Source organism: Pleurodeles waltl, chromosome 8 (genome assembly GCF_031143425.1).
Source record: "Pleurodeles waltl isolate 20211129_DDA chromosome 8, aPleWal1.hap1.20221129, whole genome shotgun sequence".
Lineage (NCBI taxonomy): Eukaryota > Metazoa > Chordata > Amphibia > Caudata > Salamandridae > Pleurodeles > Pleurodeles waltl.
In genome coordinates, this window is record NC_090447.1 from 370,293,750 (window position 1) to 370,313,284 (window position 19,535).

The window sequence follows — 19,535 nt, forward strand, 5'->3', positions numbered from 1 at the left end:
TATGGCCTTTGAGTTATTTTTTTGCACGGGAATGCCAACCTTGCAACTCATCAACTCATTGATGCAAGGTAGTTTTCCGCAAGCAAAAAATGACTTTAACTTCAATATTTTGCCGCTACACATGTCTATCGCCAAAATATAAATATGGAGTTAAGTTTGCACCAGATTTGCGGAAAACAAATGATGCAAATCCAGCACAAACAGAGGATAAATATGCCCCCAAATTTGTATGCCTGTTTATCAAGTGAGGATTCCGAACTTGACGACCAGTTCCAAAATAACCACTAAGTATTGTTTCCAATTCAAAAGATAATGAGAAAACTCCAGGTAATGATCATGTGCCTAATTTACGCATGCAGAGCATAGTTAGGGGCATATTTAAGAACCCCTAGCGCCATTCTAAGGCCACATTAGCATCATTTTTTGACGCTAATGTGGCGTTAGAAGGCCAAAAACGCTGCGCTATATTTACAAAGTGGCGCAATGCATGCATTCAGCCTCTATGTAACACTTTGCGCTACATTATGCCTGCACCAGGCATAATGTATACAAAGGGGGCATTTCCCCATTAGGGGGGCGGAAAAAATGGAGCAAGGAAATCTAACAGATTCATTTTTTTGGCACTTTTAACACCTGCTCAGAGCAGACGTTAAAAGAGGACATTCCATTGAATACAATGGGCCCCTATGTATTCTGCTTAAGTAGCACCAACATGTTGATGCTACTCCTACAGAGTACATCTATAGCATTAAAAAAATTATGCTATTGCCCCCTACCCTGCGCCTTGGTATGCTGTATTTTCAATATGGCGCACACTTGGTGGCGGTAGGGGGGAGCTAAAGGGCGCAAGAAAAGTGGCGCTGCACTGGGTGCAGTGCCACATTTCGAAAATATACCCCTTAGTATTTTACGGATTTGTCGGCCATTCATGTGCATTTCCTTAGAATGCATGCACAAACTATCCATGACATAATGCACGTGTGATATAAACTGATGCCTTAAATTTGGATTCCTAGCTCCATGCATGAAGGCTCATTCTATGCTCTGTTTACAGAAAGCCTGAGTATCTGCCTGTATCTAGTTTGCAACAATTGTGAATTCTAGTTAATGTTTCTTCAATGTTTGTCAATTAATTAATCACTAATCTTTGTGTCTTTGATCACTGGCATCTACGGCTAGATTCAGTCAAGGCTTGTGGGTCTCCGAGGGGGCAGGGCACAGGGGATGGGAGGGGGCGACACAACATAAAAAAGAATATAACAAAAAACTTAACCTCTGCTCTTGCTACACGCCGCACCATTTCTCTCCTCTTCTGTCTTGCTTCTGCACAGGCTCCTAGCCTGCCCTGCGGCCAATCCTGACGCTACTCAGAGCAGCGTCAGGATTGGCTAGGAGCACCCAGCCAGGGCACTCCCAGGCAGACTGGGAGCCTGTGCAGGCTCTCTCCAGCCCAGCAACTGTGTTGCTGGGCTGGAGAGCCCCTTTTGCGCATGTGTGTTTGGCCGGCTCAAGACGGCCCGCCAAACAGAGATGCGCTGAGAGAGGGAGTGCTAAGCACTCCCCCTCTTTGCTCGTCACCCCCATGGCCTCGCCCCTAATAAACATAGTTTATTATAGTTTTGGGAGAAAGTTTTGCAGCTGCCGCTGCTGGCGGGGGGCAATGCTCCTCTGCCCTCATGGAGGAGCCACCCCTGGCTAGATTCATCAAGGTTTCACACAATGAAATGCAGCAAGACAACTTTGCTGTGCTATGTGAAAGAGAGAGGGCAGGAATGTGTCTTATGTACCACTAGATGGCACATTCCTGCTGTCTAGTACCAAAGCAGACACCCTTGCGCCATGGTGCAAGGGTGCCTGTGTTACAGGCAGGATACATTTTTGTGCAGGAAGGGACACCTTACTGCACAAAAAATAGTTGCGGCTTTTCCTCTTTTTAAGGGTGCTGCAGAATGTACAACACCTAGAAAGAGAAAACAACAAAGAGGAATAAATATATTTCTCTTTGTGCTACCTCCCCTGGGAAGGCGTAGGATTTTGATGCATTCCCAGGGTCACCTGTGTTGGTAAATCTGGCAATGTGCCAAAATTCATGGGGATGCGTTGGAATACCCACGCTCATAGAACACCTTTCCAGAGCAGAGTAATGCAAGGCAGTGACTTGAGCTGCTTTGTGTTACTTCCGATTTACCAAGCAACGCAAGACCATGTAAGGTGGCCTTGTAGTAATTGGTAAATATGACTTAATGATTGTGTTGCTAGTGCAACACCAAGTGTGATGCAAGGGCAATGCAATCCCTTAACAAATCTGGACTTTAAATATGGCCCTTACATTTTAAAGAATATAGGTTTGGTTTGCTGTGTTACACTGCAGCATTGTGTTTGTACAGCATTTATTGTGCTACATGTCCTCTTCATGCACTGCACCAATGTAATATCCTGCACAGAGCAAAATGACCCTAAGCAACGGTTCACAGAAGTCCTGACTCACAAATATTTTTGAGGCCTTCCGTGAATCTTTGCAGCCACTCACAAATGCAGTGGTAGAGGTCTGCAATGGGCAGCAGACCTTCATCTCTGCATTCAGTTTCATTACGTGCCATCATAGTGACCTTTATTCTTTAAGTACCGGGGGTCGCAATCCTAAAATAAAAATGCACATCACAACAGTGATATGGTCTGGAGCATGTAGAAGACCATAAGAACGATGCCTGCTCTATCTTCTGTCTGCAGCTTGCTGAGAAAGGTACGTTTTGTTTAAAAAACGTGTATGGAAGAGGAAGGTCAGGCCAAAGGGAGTTGGAAGGGAGTGGCAGGACATTGGGTACACATTTGTTTAATTATTGAATGCGGAGGGTAAGGTAAGGCATGTTGTTCAAGGCCCCAACAAGACTGCTCTCTCTAGGTCACATGGTCAGTTTACAGAGGAGGGTTCAGGAGAAGGGACTGGTTCAAAGATGGTATTGTAGAAGGAAGTGACGTTATCTGCCTTCCATGTGACATCACAGTTAATGCAAAGACCACCTATGATTCACTTTCCTGTCAATGATGTCACTCGAAATCCTTTAATGGAAAATAGCCACGTTATTGACATGTACCCATCTAATATTTTATATGTTTGCCTTGATGTGCATTAACATGTGGCTAATACCTTTAAGAAAAAACGCCTCTGTAGGTACATGTGATTCAAATTTATAATTTCACAGTAGGAACTAGACGCATCGTATTCAGAAAGGAGGCAGAGTCCCACCCTACACTCCATGCGTGGTGGATGCATTGCCAGCGTACTGGGGTTCAGGGCACATTATCCACCTTGGTGTTACAAAGGCATGAAGTAATTAACTTTGAGGGAAAATAAACCAACTACCCATAAAAAACACACAGTTGACACCAAAATATGATCTCATTAACATGGACTGAAGAAAGACACAGCATGTGTCACCGGTTGTAGTTTCATATGAACTAGATACCGGTTTAGCAGGATATTGTGGCTCAATTCCAACTGTAATAAGAGGCGCTCTTCAGGAAAGAATGTTCCAGGACATTGTCAATTACAAAGCCAATGAAATGTGCAAACACTGATTCCGAGTATTGCTTTGCATACTGAAGACACACGTATCACGTTTAATTTTTAGTTCTCAAGATATCGTTTTGCTCCAGACCATTTTTCCGGTGTCATGTTCCTTGATTAGTGCGCGCAAACAATCCTTTGGTGCATCTATCAGACGTTCAGTCTTTTTATTACATGTGAAAGTAGGCTAATTGGAAATCATGTTCACTACGTCTGACCCAATGCACAAAATTGGCAATAGTTATGGTAAGAGTGCATGTTATTTTACTTTGTTAGAAACACGTCTTTTGCCTTTGGCACTACTGTGTGTTCATTTTTTGTCCCATAATTGAGTTTTTTATTTTGTCAGAATGTTCCTTTCTTAGCGGAATTACTCCAAGAATGCAAGGGCACGCGTAAAGACATTATCAGTAAAGGCAGCTGTTAACAGATGTATTGTAAATATCTGCAAACCATACTTGAGATACATGGACGCTGCAATTGCACTGTTTAAACCTTCACTACTGTGACGTATTAGCAACGTGTGTTAACAGTCTCAAAACACACTGTTACTACATTATAAAGGAATTCCAGGCTGCTCATGGCTAGGCTCTGTGAGAGCCGGTGAGAACATCACTGGAATGCAGGGAGCACAGCTTCTGAAGGAGAGGGAAGGGAAGACACAGAGGGGGTCATTCTGACCCTGGCGGTCCATGACCGCCATGGCGGAGGGCGGCGGAAGCACCGCCAACAGGCTGGCGGTGCTTCCTGGGCTATTCTGACCACGGCGGTAAAGCCGCGGTCAGAAAAGGGGAACCAGCGGTTTCCCGCCGGTTTTCCCCTGGCCCAGGGAATCCGCCATGGTGGCGCTGCTTGCCATGGGGATTCTGACCCCCTTCCCGCCAGCCTGTTTCTGGCGGTGTCCACCGCCAGAACCAGGATGGGGGGAACGGGTGCCGTGGGGCCCCTAGGGGCCCCTGCACTGCCCATGCCACTGGCATGGGCAGTGCTGGGCCCCCTAACAGGGCCCCACAAAGATTTTCACTGTCTGCTTTGCAGACAGTGACAATCGCGATGGGTGCCACTGCACCCGTCGCACCCCTGCAACTCCGCCGGCTCCATTCCGAGCCGGCTTCCTCGTTGCAGGTGCTTTCCCGCTGGGCCGGCGGACGGCCTTTTGGCGGTCGCCCGCCGGCCCAGCGGGAAAGTTGGAATGACTGCCGCGGTCTTTTGACCGCAGTGCGGTCATTCGGCGGTAACCGCATGGCGGGGACCGCCGCCCGCCGCGATCAGAATGACCGCCAGAGTGTAGTGGGTTGGTGACTAGAAGTTCGGTATATTTATTTCCATTTGAAACACGGAGGAGAGGCCATATTATGTATGGCACCCCAATTTCTCCTATGCCCATGTGTAACAGTTGAAAGCAGGGGAAGAAATTGTGGTGGGTCATAGATAACATGAAATTACAGATGGTTGAAAAGCAAATTATGGTCATGTTTTTCACCTCTGAGTGCCATAATAGACAATTAGAGGTTGCCTCTCGTTGACTCGTTGCTTGTCCTCTTTGACTGAAAGCCAGCAGCGGCCACTGCAAATCTCAAAGGGGGGGGGAGGGCATGGGGGAAATATATATATTTTTTTTAAATGAACCTACTGCCACCACCAACCACCTTTATCTTCTTCCTGCGATTGTGCTGGTGTCCCAGCAGACCATGGGACACCAGCACATTCTCCACAGCAATCCTGGTGCTACTCTCATGCTATACCTAGAATGAGAGCAGTGTCAGGATTGGTCTGAGAGACTTGTTCTGGCACTCAGACAGTGCCCTGTTGTCTGTGCAGTTTCTCCAACTCAGCTGTGTAACACAGTTGAGTTGGAGAAACCTAAGTGCGCATGCCAATTTGACCAGCCTAAGACTGCCGGCCAAACTGACATGCGCACTTAGAGCACACTAACTCCACTTCCTCTCCCTCTCCTCCCCCCTCCCATGGACAAGACCCGCTCCTCCCAGCACCTGCTGACTGAGCCAGCAGCTGAAAAATAAAAGTGTATTAAATATATATATTTTTTTCCAGTGGCTGGCTCAGCCAGTGGGGCGACGCTCCTTCATCATCGCAAAGGAACCGCCCCTGCAGAAAGCAAAAAGCACAGCTGCAGGGAGGGGGGAAGGTAAGAAGGTGATGGGATTGGTTAAGGATGGCAGGGAAAATATTGTTTTCACATTTTGGGAAAGTGAGGAGAGGCGATATTATGAATGGGTCCGCATTACTTCTTTGCCTCAGCCTAGCAGCTGTAAGCAGAGGCAGCAGATTTTGGGAGTTTTGCATAACATACAATTACAGCTGGGTAACTGTTAGATAAAGGGGTGTTTTCACATCACAGTTTTAAGTGACATCACAGACAACTGAAGCTTCACTCACAATGTCTACTTCATGTCAGTTAGAACCCCTCACTGAAAAAGATCCCCATACCTTAGCTACCCATCTATAATTCTATGTGTACAGACCAATTTGGGCATTCCTATTTACCTGTAACGAGAAAAGGGCATCTTTATTTTATATGAAAGAGTGATTATTTCAGAGGTTTTGAGGCATATTGTCAGCATAGATTGTTAAAAACAGCCATCTCCATGAATTGGCTGCTGTATTACACATGGAAGAAATTTTAATTACATTAGTAAAATTGGAATAATTCCTGAATTTTGCATTACATAAAGTTCTTAAAAATTTTGCAAATTTACATACTTTTTGCAAATGAGAGACCATTTCATAAAGAAAATAACTCATTATGAAAGATTTTTTGCTCAAACCAGTTTCCTGCCTGTCTCTCGCAAGACTTATTTATGTGAAGGGTGCACTGACATGTCAAAATGACATGCAAGACCACATGCAAACCACATTTCATCTTCAAAGCATATTTTTGTGAAATTGTTATAAAATTTCTAAAAATTCTGTGGAGAAATAAATATGTGATTTCATGTATCAATATCCTACAAAAAAAGATAACTTCTTTCATTTCACAAGACCATTCTTTGTGTGGGAGGACAGACATTATTAGAGAAATCAGTTAAAGCATAACATTTTAACCTAAAAAATATACTGAATTTCCTGGAAAACTGTCTCCACACTCCAGGATGACACAAGACTTGGACAAAAGAATCAGAGGTCATTTGAGCAGGTGAAGCAGAAATTGAGGGCAATAGTGGTCCAAAATATGTTGCGTTACCCAGCCAAGCTCTGGGTTATATTTCAGGGGATAGCACATTTTTGTTCTATCACCCAGACAGGGCATGCGAATGGGTCAGAGGAAAGACCCTGAAGAACAAACAAGGGCTTCCCCTATGGAGAACCCGATCCTCAGGGTCTTGGGATGGTAAAATGAAGGCATACTCACAATGGCCCCCGAACAGGGTCGAGGAGGATAAGAGGTGCCTCAGCCTAGAAAACTAAGAAGGACTCCAATGAGGATAGAGAATCTGAAATGGACACCAGGGAGGAAGAATCCGAATTGGCAGATGGCAGACCCACCGGGATCGACTCTGGACTCTAATGACAGACCAGCTACTATGGAACTCTGCCAGACTTTTTGACTTTCACCTCTTGTTTTTTGCTGTATCTTTTTGTTAGCCTTAGGACTCTGAGCACTTTACCACTGCTAACCAGTGCTAAATTGCATGTGCTTCTCCCCTAAACATGGTAACATTGGTGTATCCACAATTGGTATAATACATTTACTTGTTGGTCCCTTGTAAAGCGGTATCCCATATTCCCAGGGCCTGTAAATTAACTACTGGTGGGCCTGCAGCACTGATAGTGCCGCCCATTCAAGTAGCCCAGCAAACATGTCTCAGGCCAGTCACTGCAGAGCCTGTGTGTGCAGTTTCACTGCCGCTTCGACTTGAGACATGGCTTTTGTCTTGCCAAGCCTTAAACCCCCGTTTATTACATATACGTAACCCCTAAAGTAGGCCCATTGTACCCCATACAGCAGGGTTCTTTATAGGTAAAAGGGAGGACCTGTACGTTTAAGTTTTACATGTCCTGGAAATGAAACATTCCCAAAGTTGTTTTTTATTACTGTGTGGCTTACTCCTCTTATAGGTAAACATTGGGAATTCCTTAATATACTTTTAAGGTGTAATCTCTGATCAGAAAGTAATAGTTACATCATGTTTCATATCATTGGAATGATAATGATAAATCCTCTTTACTGGTGAAGTCGAATTTATTACTACTATTTTAGAAATGCCTATTTAGAAGGTGGGCATTTTTCTGCTCTCACTTCACTGTGTGCCTGAAAATCTGTTTCCAATACACATCTGGACTAGGCTGGGCGGCAGCTACATTTGTGCATTCCCTCCACAAAGCCACAACACAGGACACTCAGCTGCATTTGCATTCATTTGTATACTGATGAGTATCCCTGGGCAGAGAGGATGAGAAAGGCTCACACTTACACTTCATAGGGTAGTGGCCTGGGCCCCATACAAAAGGCTGATTACTCCCAACTGAGCCTGGAGCCAGGGCTGGGTTAAAAGAGGGTCCTATGCACTTCAAGGAGCTGCTTTGAAGACACCCCCACTTCAAAGGCACTTTTTGGTATAAGTACTGGTGCTCTGACCCCCTGAAAACAGGCATTACTGGACTTGTAACTAAGCTCTGCCAGAGAAGCTGCTGTGCTGCCTAAAGGACTCGACTGGACTGGACTGCTTTTTTAGAAGGACTGCTTTTCTGCTTGTTGCCCTGCTGCTAGATGCCCTCTACTTCTGTTAGAGGAGAGCTGGAGTCTGCCTTCTGCCAAAGTAATCTGCAAGGGCTTGCTGGCTTGCCCCTGTTCCCAAAGCCTCAGGGCCATCCAAAACTTCACCTGCCTACTGTTGCCATTGGTGATTCCAGCAGCTGTACCATTGCCAAAGAACAGTGCGTGTTGAATTGCCCATATACTGTGGAAAAACATCCATGCTTTGCTTGCTTGGGACTGAGCTCCTTGTTTCCACAACAGATGCCACAGCGCAGAGGAAGCTTCATCTAGTGTAGCCCCGTCGGGCTGATATGACCAAGATCAAGCACTTCCCTTGTTTGGGACTGAGCATCCTGTTTCTGCAGCAGATGCTTCAGTACCAAGGAAGTCTTTTCCAGCACGTCCCCACCGGGCTGTCCTGACAATGAGATACTCCTTCACCTCTCATGGTTGGAAGCAATGCTGTGCACCAACTTGGCCCCACTGCATTAGAAGAAGGTATTTTGAAGAACAAGACCTGTGCAATTCCTACAGCTGGCCCATGCAACATCGTGGGTGGTTGGTTCTATTCCAACATACCGGTCTTGAGGGACATGCCATAAACATACCAACCACAGATTCTTGGAGTACTGCTTGTGCACTCCAATGCTTAAGAAATCCCATTTACCTCTTTCTAGTATTACCATAAGGAACCTAATAGAAACAAATGTGTTCCCCGCACAGTGTTTTACCTTTATGCCTTTTAATGTTGTAAATTGAAAAAACGCTCATTGGATTTGAGTCATTTTGATCTTATTTTGCTCAAATATATATTCGCTATTTTTCTAATCCTGTGTGGAGTATTTTTGGTAGTGTCTGCATTGTTTTACTATGTGTGTGTTGCACAAATACTTTACACATTGTCTCTTAAGTTAAGCCTGCCAGCTTTGTGCCAAGCTACCCAAGGGTGAGCACAGGTTCATTTAGATTCTGTAACTGACTTACCCTGACTAGGATTTGGATCCTCACTGCATACCTCTGCCCACTAGAGACCCAATTTCTAACAGTAGGGAAGTTTAGGGAGGGACTTAAGGTTCACACGTACAGTCGTGGTTATACATATGGGGGTGACAGACATTTCCACATTTAGGAAAATGGGTAGTTTTGAGCTCACATGCAGAAAAAGCTGGGTATGTGGTGGGACACAAGAGGGATCTATGACAGGGGGATGTTTTAGCACAGCATACAGACTTTACATGGTAAGAGAGAGAGACTGGGAGGACCTGGAAGACCCTCAGATACCACACATCACCACAGCCTTAAGTGGCCAGATAATCACACATATATAGAGAATCAATTAAAGATCCTATTATGGAATATAAATGTGTTTGAATGCAAGATTAAAAGAGGAATTTTGGCTCAATATTTCCAGCAACACTCTCTTTATGTGGTATTCTTGCAAAAGACCCACCTTCTGGAGAATAACTGCAAATGTCTCTGGAGGGGCAAGTATGCCTTGTTGGCGCATGCAGAATACACAGGGGACTCCCGGCAGGGAGGGGGGTCTGGCTAAAAACACATGTTAGGTAGAAAGCAGAAGGGTAGACCCAGACAGTAGTACAGGAATCACATGACTCAAGGGCAGATCTATACATCAAAGGGGGTGATTTCAATGAGGTAATGTGAAGGACCTGGCATCCTTGGCCTGGTCTCCCCAAGCTTTTTGCCTCTGCTTCCCAGGTTGTTGCTGTGTGCTGGACTCTGTTTTTGCTGTTTTTGTTACTCTGGGCACTTTACCACTGCTGACCAGTGCTAAAGCGCAAGTGTTCCCTGTGTGAAATTGTATGTGTAATTGGCTTTTTCATAAGTGGCATGTTTGATTTACTTATAACTCCCTAGTAAAGTGCACTAGAGGTGCAGAGGGCCTGTAAATCAAATTCTACTAGTGGGCCTGCAGCACTGGTTGTGCCACCCACTTTAGTAGCCCTGTAAGCATGGCTGAGGCCTGCCACTGCAGTGTCTGTGTGTGCAGTTTTCAACTACCAATTCGACTTGGCAAGTGTAACCACTTGCCAGGCCAAAGCCTGCCCTTTTTATACATGTAAGGCACCCCTAAGTTGGGCCCTTGGTAGCCCCCTGGACAAGGTGCCGTGTATGTTAAAGGTGGGACATGTACTGATGTGTTTTACATGTCCTAACAGTGAAATTCTGCCAAATTTGGTTTTCACTGTTGCAAGGCCTGTCTCTCTCATAGTTTAACCTTGGGGCTGCCTTTAAATATTCTTAAAGTGCAATTTCCCTTTGAGAGCAGATAGAGATGTGGACTTTTGTGGTCTCTGAACTCACAATTTAAAAATACATCTTTTAGTGAAGTTGGTTTTTAGATTGTAGTTTGAAAATGGCACTTTTAGAAAGTAGGCATTTTCTTGCTTTAACCAGTCTGTGACTCTGCTTGTTTGTGGATTCCCTGTCAGTGTCAGACTGACAGTTAGGCTGTTTGTGAATCTTCTCTGGACGGTGACACAAAGGGAACTGGGGTGTAGCCTGCATTTTCTGATGAGCCATCAGGGCTAGAGTGGAAGGAGGAGTGGTCACTTACACCTGAATGTGCTATGCCTGCCCTCACATAATGCAGTCTCCAACCCCCTTGTGTGTGTCTAGGGTCTGGCTTGGGCAAGGCAGGATCCTGTAAACAGCAGAAACTTTTCTTTGAAGTTGGGTAACTTCAAAGGCAGAAAGGGGTATAAGTATTGGACCCAAACCCCCCAGACTTTAGATTTCTTCAAGATCACTTCTGGATTCAAGAGCAACCTCTGCCAAGGAGAAGAGCTGAGGAGAAATGCTGCCCATGCCTGTGAATGTGCTTTGTTGGGCTATACTGCAATTGCTGCTTCTGCCTGTGAAAGGGGACAAAGACTGTAATTTGTTGTGCATTCCTGCTTGAGAGGAATCTACAAGGGTGTGGACTGAACTTGCCTTCTGTTTTGAAGTCTCAGGTCCATCAAAGACTTCTTCTACCAGCACCTCAACTCTCTGGTGAGACTCCTGCCCTCTCAAGTGGTGCCCCATCCACTGTGTCTGGGCCCTTAAAAGGTGAAGTTGGCAGAACAAGAACTGAAATCCACGCACAGGAAAAAAAATTGACGCACCACCTGCAACGCAGCTGAAAAAAGACACGCCACCCACTTCGCAGCTAGAAGATTGATGCATTGCGGCTGGAGAAACAAAGCAAAACCCACTTGCAGCTACACAAACCCTATGCTGTGTGATTTTCTAACACTGTACGACCAGATTTCTCACGCATCATCGCTGGGTGTCAAAGTCATTGCGAACCTGCGTGGATCGGAGGTGCCCTGTCTGGAAATCAACGCATCGCTCTCTTGAGAGGGAGAAAAAACGACACATCACCTATCCGAACGGAGAAAAAATTACGCACAGACTCACTTGCTAGTAAGGAATCGATGCATTGCTAACTTTTCCAATGCACGCTGCTGGTGCAGCTTTATTCTTTACGTAAACCAGGTACTTTGTGTAAAATCAACTTTTCCATTGTTTAGTATAGAGTAAGATTCTTAGGGCCATATTTATACTTTTTTTGCGCCACAATCTCGTAATTTTTTTACACAAAAGCAGCGCAAACTTACAAAATATAATTGTATTTTGTAAGTCTGCGCCACTTTTGCATCAAATAGTGATGTAAATGCGGCACAAAAAAGTATAAATATGGGTCTTATTCTTTTGAAAATTCAAATCTTGACTTGTTTATGTTGGATTTTTATTGTTTTGGTGTTGTTTGTTTTAGATAAATGTTGCCTATTTTATTAAACTAGTGTTGTGTCCATTTTCTAGTGTTTTCACAGTATTACTGTGTGTGTTGGTACAAATACTTTACACATTGTCTTTGAGATAAGCCTGACTGCTTGTGCCAAACTACCAAGGGGGTGAGCATGGGTTATCTAAGTGTGTATCTCCTTTGCACTGACTAGAGTAAGGGTCCCTGCTTGGACAGAGTGCAAACTGACTGCCAACCAGAGACCCCATTTTTAACAAGGAACATGGACAAACAGTGATGCAGGACCTGCCGCAGAGAATGCCCTAAGACTTGGAACTATTCGTGAGGGCCATAGGCTTAGTCTATGTGTTGTGAGCTAAACACCCTTTGGAGCGAGAGTACTAATTTCTGTTGGGGGTACACTGGTCACTCTCAGGACTGGACTTCCTGTTTCTCCCAGCGTAACAAATTCCATAGGTGCATGAGGCAGTTTACCTAGTGCAGAGCATCTCCAATCACTCAGCACTGTAGGTTACAATACATGCATAGAACCATAAGGAGTGCAAGGCTTGGACACTGGATACATGGGCCCTGCAGGATAGGGAGATGGTCCAGGCACTATGGAGTGGGTCCAAGATGTATTTTAAAGAAAATTAGTGAACAGTGGACTTCCCAGTCACAACCATGAGGCATACAAAACTGTGCTCCGTGATAAAGCCCAGAATGTGGTGGCCCTCAAAAAGAAAATGAAGGAATGGCAGGAGGAGAAGTTAAAGAAAACACTTGCTGAACTAGAGGAAGATTGGACACAAGCAGGGAGCCTCCAGAATTACCTACAGCGAAGGACAAGGGAACAATAATGTAACATCACACAAAATGCAGCAATTAATCATTACCTCTTGACACAGCAGAAATTGTATGACACCGGGGATATGGCAGGTCATCTCCTGGCATGGCTGGGCAGTTGAGTGGAAGAGGTGAGAAGGAATGTGGTGGTGTGGACTGAAATGAGTGAATCAGCACTCACTGATAAAACAATAGCGGAAACATTCACTCAATACTGTAAACAGTTATACGCAACACAAAGTACCAAAACCAACTCACAGACACAGAAGCATTCCTAGGAGCAGCCACATTACTGATATTGGGGCAGATGACCTAGAAGATGACTTCTTATTCAAATTAAATTGGGGAGGTTGGGGCATTTTTAGGTTTTAGGGTGGGTATAGGCTTTGGGTTGGTAAGGGCATTTTTTGGTTTTAGAGTGGGTATGGGTTTTGGGGTTGTAAGGACATTTTTAAGTTTTAGGATGGGTATGGGGTTTGGGGTCGTAAGGGCATTTTTAGGTTTTAAGGTGGGTATGGGTTTTGGGGTGGAAAGGTCAATTTTAGGTTTTAAGATGTGTATGAGTGTTGGGGGTAAGGGCATTTTTAGGTTTTAGGGTGGGTATGGAATTTAGGGTGGTAAGTGTGTTTGTAGGGTTTATTTTTGGGTATAGGTTTGGCGGGGGTAGGGGCATTTTTAGGTTTTAGGGTGGACATGGGTTTTGGGGTGGTAAGGCCAATTTTATGTTTTAGGGTTGGTATGGATTTTGGGTTAGTAAGGGCAGTTTTTAGGTTTTTGGGATGGGTATGGGTTTTGGGGTGGTAAGGGTATTTTTTAGGTTTTAGGGTGGTAATGGGTTTTAGCGTGGGAAGGACATTTTATGGGTTTAGAGTGTGAATGGGTTTTGAGGTGGTAAGAGCATTTTTAGGCTTTAGGTTGATATGGGATTTATGTAGGTAAGGAAATTATTAGGGCTTAGGGTGGGTATGTATATATATATATTATTATATATATATATATTTAAACATATCCACAAATATATGCTTAAACTATATAATATATAAATATATGTTGAAATATATAATGAAACACATAGATAGATAGATAGATAGATAGATAGATAGATAGATAGATAGATAGATAGATGATAGGTAGATATGAATATATGTATATATATCTAAAATCTCTCTATATATATATCTATCTATATATATATATATATATATATATATATATATATATATATATATATATAGTTTTCTATAGGTTATACTTACCATTTTATTTTCTACCACGCATATGTCTTTACTAACCATGCCTTTACCACAGCATTTCCGTTCTAAAAGCATGCGTGATAAAGGCATTTTTGTGGTAAAACATTTTCATAGTAAGTGCATTCGTTGTAATGATGGGTGCATGGTAATTACCATGTTGTAAAGCCAATCATGGTAATTGCACTTGTGGTTCTGTCATACAACCTAGCCAATGTCCTCCCGGTGGAGCTGTTCCAACACCTGGCCTCTCTCCTCAAACTGCATATTATGAGAATGTATCAGGCAGCCAAGAAGGTAGGTCAAGGCCCCCCTAACTTGAACCATACAATTATAGGGTTGATCCCCAAGCTGGATAAGCCTAGAGATCAATGTGCCTCTTACAGGCCAATCTCAGTTGAACGCAGAGAATAAGGTGTTGGCTAAGAATCTGGCCACCAGGCCACCAGGTTCACCAGAGAAATAACTAACCTGGTATATGAAGATCAAAGAGGATTCATTCCAGGATGAGCTACCTGTCTCAATCCCAGCGTGGCTATACATAATGAAAAGGACCTGAGAAGCTGAAGAAATTCTTGATTAGATGTAAAAAGGGCCTTTGACTCCTTGTACTGTACATACCTCCTTACGACTTTGAGATTATTTGACCAAACTTTGGCTAGTGGTTTGTCCTGCTCCAGGGCTCCTTCAGCAGCAGTGAGGATACATAGGGTGATCTCGGAAGCATTTACATGGAAAAGAGTCATGAGATAGGGGTGCCCGCTCTCCTTACTATTGCTTGTACTGTGCCTTGATTTACTGGCGAGCTGGGAACAATGTAGGGCAGATGTAACTGGGCTCTCAGAGGTGACGAATGAACCTGAGAAAATATCGCTGTACACAGATGATGTACTACTCTATCTCATAGATCTGGGAATGGAGATTCCGGAAGTCCTCTAGATATTTCTCAATGTCAAGGAATACTCTGGGTAGCTCAGAAAAGTCAATCCTGTATCAAGTGGGAGGACAGCGAGAGAGTGGCAGGTAGGTTAAGGGCCTCAAAGGTGAAGTCCAAGTATCTGGGTATTGAGGTCACCTCTGACATAGATAGAATCCTTAAGGAAAACATAGCAAGAATTCTAGAAGAATTTAGAGTGGATGAAAACAGGAGGGGTACACTGCCATTAACGATTATGGGATGGGCCGCCTTATCTAAAATGATTACCTTACCATAACTACTGAAGGTGCTGCAAAACACCCTATTTGAGATACTGGAAGCCTATTTCACTTAGCATGACATTATATTGAGACGGTTTCTCTGGAACAACAGTGCTCCATGTATAACTCTATGGACCGTATACAGGTTCAGCTATAATGAGGGAATCGACCTGCCAGTTTTATCACAGGGCATTTCAACAACCAGTTATTTATGGTTGGGGGTTCACCTCCCACAACGCACAGCAACATGAATGAAAAGGTTGATGATGGCGTCGGCCACATATTTCCAATATATTTACTGTAGAACAGAGATTAAACACCTGCCCACACCGTGACCCTGAAAGTGTGGGATGATGCCTATAGAGAAACTGGCTGATGGGGAAAGCATAAGTTGGCTACCCTTCTGTGGAGGTGAATGGTCCTCAAAGAAGTCCATATGTTGACAGGATTTAGGAAACTGGAGCTGGTGGGTATAGAGGCCCTAGGTCACATGCTTCACCAGGAGGCAGTGCAATTCTTTGAGAGCTTACAACAAGAATATCAATTGACTCCCACACAATGATGCAAATATCTGTGCACTCCAGAAACAGAAGGTAAATTTGGCAGATAACCTGGAACATTCAACCCTGGTAAAGTGTGTGTTATAGGGGGACATACCCCAGAAGGGAGTGTCACAACTTTACAGTACCTTGATAAATCATGCCTTGAAGGGCCTTTGAGCCCTACAGGTCAGGTAGAGCCGGACGTTAGGGAGATGAATAATATAGATTGGGAGGCAGCCCTCATGCAGCTGAGGGAGGTAGCCATTTAAGTCTTTATTAAGATTAGTACTGTAGAAAATACTGCATAGGATTTATTAAAATCACGGTGCACTATTCAGAATTGGTAGGGCTTCAAGCTCTGTGTGCCTGAGGTGTATTTCCAATGAGGGAACATTCCTAAATATCATATGGAGTGCCCCAAATTAATGCATATTAGAGGGAAGTGATACATGAGCTGGAGGCTGTCATGGGCCTGAAGATCCTGAGAACAGCCCAATTGATACTTTTGGGGTCTTGGGGATCCCAAACAATGTAGACATCCCACTTCAACCTCTGGGATTTTCCATGCTGGGGTTTATGGTGGCTAAGAGAAAGATGGACAGGTTGTTGGGATAGACCTATGTTCCAACAATAGCTAAGTGGAAAGAGGGAATGAACATGTGAATGGAAACAGAAAAAGTGGTGTTTGAAAGCAGGGGGTGCCCAAAGTAGTTTGACAAGGTATGGGGAGCATGTAGAACTTATCATGGACATATAAACGAGGAGGAATGCAGCCACAACCCCAAACTCAGAGAGAAGAAGAGAGGGAAAGGCATATGGGATGAATAGGATAGATGCTAGTGGCAGAGATCAAAGGGGGTGGGTGAGAGGTATCTCTAATGAACAAAATCAACAGTTTGTTATCCAGCTGTATTGTATGCTTGGTTCTGTGCTTTTACAAAACAATGGATGTTATGAATGTAGTCATTGAACATGTCATAAGTGATTACATATATGAAGAAAGAAGCAGTGTATGGTGCTGTTAATTTATGGAATGGGTTAAAGTTAGTTGAGATATCTTTAACTGGTGAATTTCAGTGGTTTTATTAAATTAAAGTGTTGTGTTATAACTGATAGTTTTAACTTACTATAATGGCCACTCAAATTCACCAGTTATCGTTATCACAGGTAACTATACCTCACACCCCTACCATACACTGTGTAGTCTTCAATGATGTATTTTCAGATGTCATCAGTGATGTTATCAATGATGTAATAAAACATTTAATGAGTGATGTAATATGTGAGTTAATAAGCAGTGCATGGCATGTGTACAAGTTATAGGGGGTCATTCCAACCCTGGCGGTCATCGACGGCCAGGGTGGATGACCACAGAAGCACCGCCAACAGGCTGGCGGTGCTTCCCTGCCCATTCTGACCACGGCGGTAAAGCCGCGGTCAGAAAAGGGGATCCGGCGGTTTCCCGCCGGATTTCCCCTGTCTGGGCTGAATCTCCATGGCGGCGCTGCAATCCATGGAGATTCCGACCCCCTTCCCGCCACCCTGTTTCTGGTGGTTTTTACCGCCAGGAACAGGATGGCGGGAACGGGTGTCGTGGGGCCTGGCCACTGGCCTGGGCAGTGCAGGGGCCCCCTAACAGGGCCCAGCATGATTTTCACTGTCTGCATAGCAGACAGTGAAAATCGCGACGGGTGCAACTGCGCCCGTCGCACCCCTGCAACACCGCCGGCTCCATTCGGAGCCGGCTTCTATGTTGCAGGGCCTTTCCCGCTGGGCTGGCGGGCGCTCCTTTGGCGGGCGCCCGCCGGCCCAGCGGGAAAGCCAGAATGCGGCCAAATGGCGGTGACCGCATGGCGGGTGGCGGCCGCGGTCAGAATGACCGCCATAGTTTCTTCAGTTAACTATAACTGGTGAATGTCAGTGTTTTTTTAGTTTAACTTGTATTTCAACTGACATTTTCATCTGACTAAAAACGGTGATTAATATGATCCGGTGGTTGCTGGTGGGTCCCTCTAGCACTTATATGTAGGGACAGGCACTTATTTTAACTCATCAGATATTGAATACAACCAAGAGATGGACAAACACACAAACAGGAAATAAGGAGGAAGAGAAAGGCAGAAAAACGGACACAAAAGGAGAAAGCAGAGAGCGCCAAGAGTGAGAAAAGGGGGCAGCAGTGTCTGGTAGTGGATTAAAAAGGCTTGGGGTAATTTCAACACTACGCAGCCTTGGTGTTCGGTGTGCCAATTTTTAAGAATACCACCACTGTAACCTTTGTTTTTTGAGTGAATGTCTAAGGTTTTTTTTTTTATTTTACATGTAAATTAAGACATTATTTCCACTTCTAACTATAACTTCACTTTCAACTTTGGGGCATATTTTCAAGCCCCTCATGCTGCTGATGCTTCACTTTTTATGATGCTCTGCTGGCGCAGAGTGCAGGCCCATATCTACTCTGCCAGGTAAAGCCACTTTGCATCGCTTTTCATGGCCTCGTAGATATGGTGTAAGGCAATGCAGCCAAAGTCACTGTGTTTCCTTACACTGCATCAGAGAGGCATTCCATGGGCATTGTGGGGTGGGGGGGTTCCCATGCAACACGCATTGTTTCAACGCATTACCAGATTTCCAAGGATCTGTAAACCTGGGAATGTGTCAGAACCCTACGCATCCCAAGGGCCAGGTGCAACAAGGAGAAATATTTAAATTTCTCCTTGTCTTTTCCTTTTTCCATGTGTGCTGCAATCTGCAGCACACGTAATAAGAGAAAACACCTCTCAGGATTGTTTTTGTGCAGGAAGGTGCCCTTTACTGCATGAAGGCAATTCTGCCAACAACGCACACAGCCCTTACACCCTGATGAAAGGGTGCCTGCATTGGCACAAGGAAGCTTATTGTATGCAGCACAGGGGGGGAAAGACAGAAATGCACAATCTCTTGTAAATATTGTGGATTTCTTCCCTTTTGAATTGGCATATGGCAGTACAGCAAGATATGTGTTGTTGCCCTATGCTAATTCCTTGAAAATATGCCCCTTTGTTTCTTTTTTAGTGAATTTCAAGGTTTTTATTAAAATGGAAAGTAATATTTTATTACCCAACAAAACAATGCCATCCCTGCACAGGTGACCACCACTCACTGCATGCACCCTTTGGCTGTGCCCGGCATGGGTGTGCCAGAGGGCTAACTTTAGCCAGCTCTCCACATACGTCCATGCCACCCTTTTTATAAAGTGATTTTCTGATATTGCGGGACTATCGTGGGAGCCATCGCAAGAGTCCTGCAACAGAAATAAAATACTGTTGCACCCAAAGGTGGTCCCTCTGATACCCATCCATAAAAAACAGAGGGTCACGGTACCCCTACCCTGCCTTATAACATATTTTTATTTTCATGACACAAGGACCGAGTTCCCCTTGTCCTGTAATGTTGGCCGCAACATTTCTCATTGTGCTGCAGCCAGCCAATCAGAGTGCCAGCTCCTGCAGGACTCATGGGATTATTTCACTCCAGCAGGAGAGGGGTGGCTGGTGGGGAAAAATGCCCTTTTGGCCAATCGTATCAATTTACTAGTTGCATATCCACAGGACTTCCTTGAGGGGCCTGCAAACCCATCAGTCCACATAACTACACATTTTGAAAATTAATTTCTCAAAAA

At 44.5% G+C, this 19,535-nt stretch overlaps 1 protein-coding gene across 1 annotated transcript in view; it reads right to left on the bottom strand.

Moving 5' to 3' along the window:
• Positions 1–19,535, bottom strand: part of MYO16 (myosin XVI) — a 2,485,855-nt gene that overhangs the window by 1,417,297 nt on the left and 1,049,023 nt on the right. The gene's annotated exons all lie outside the window — the stretch shown is intronic.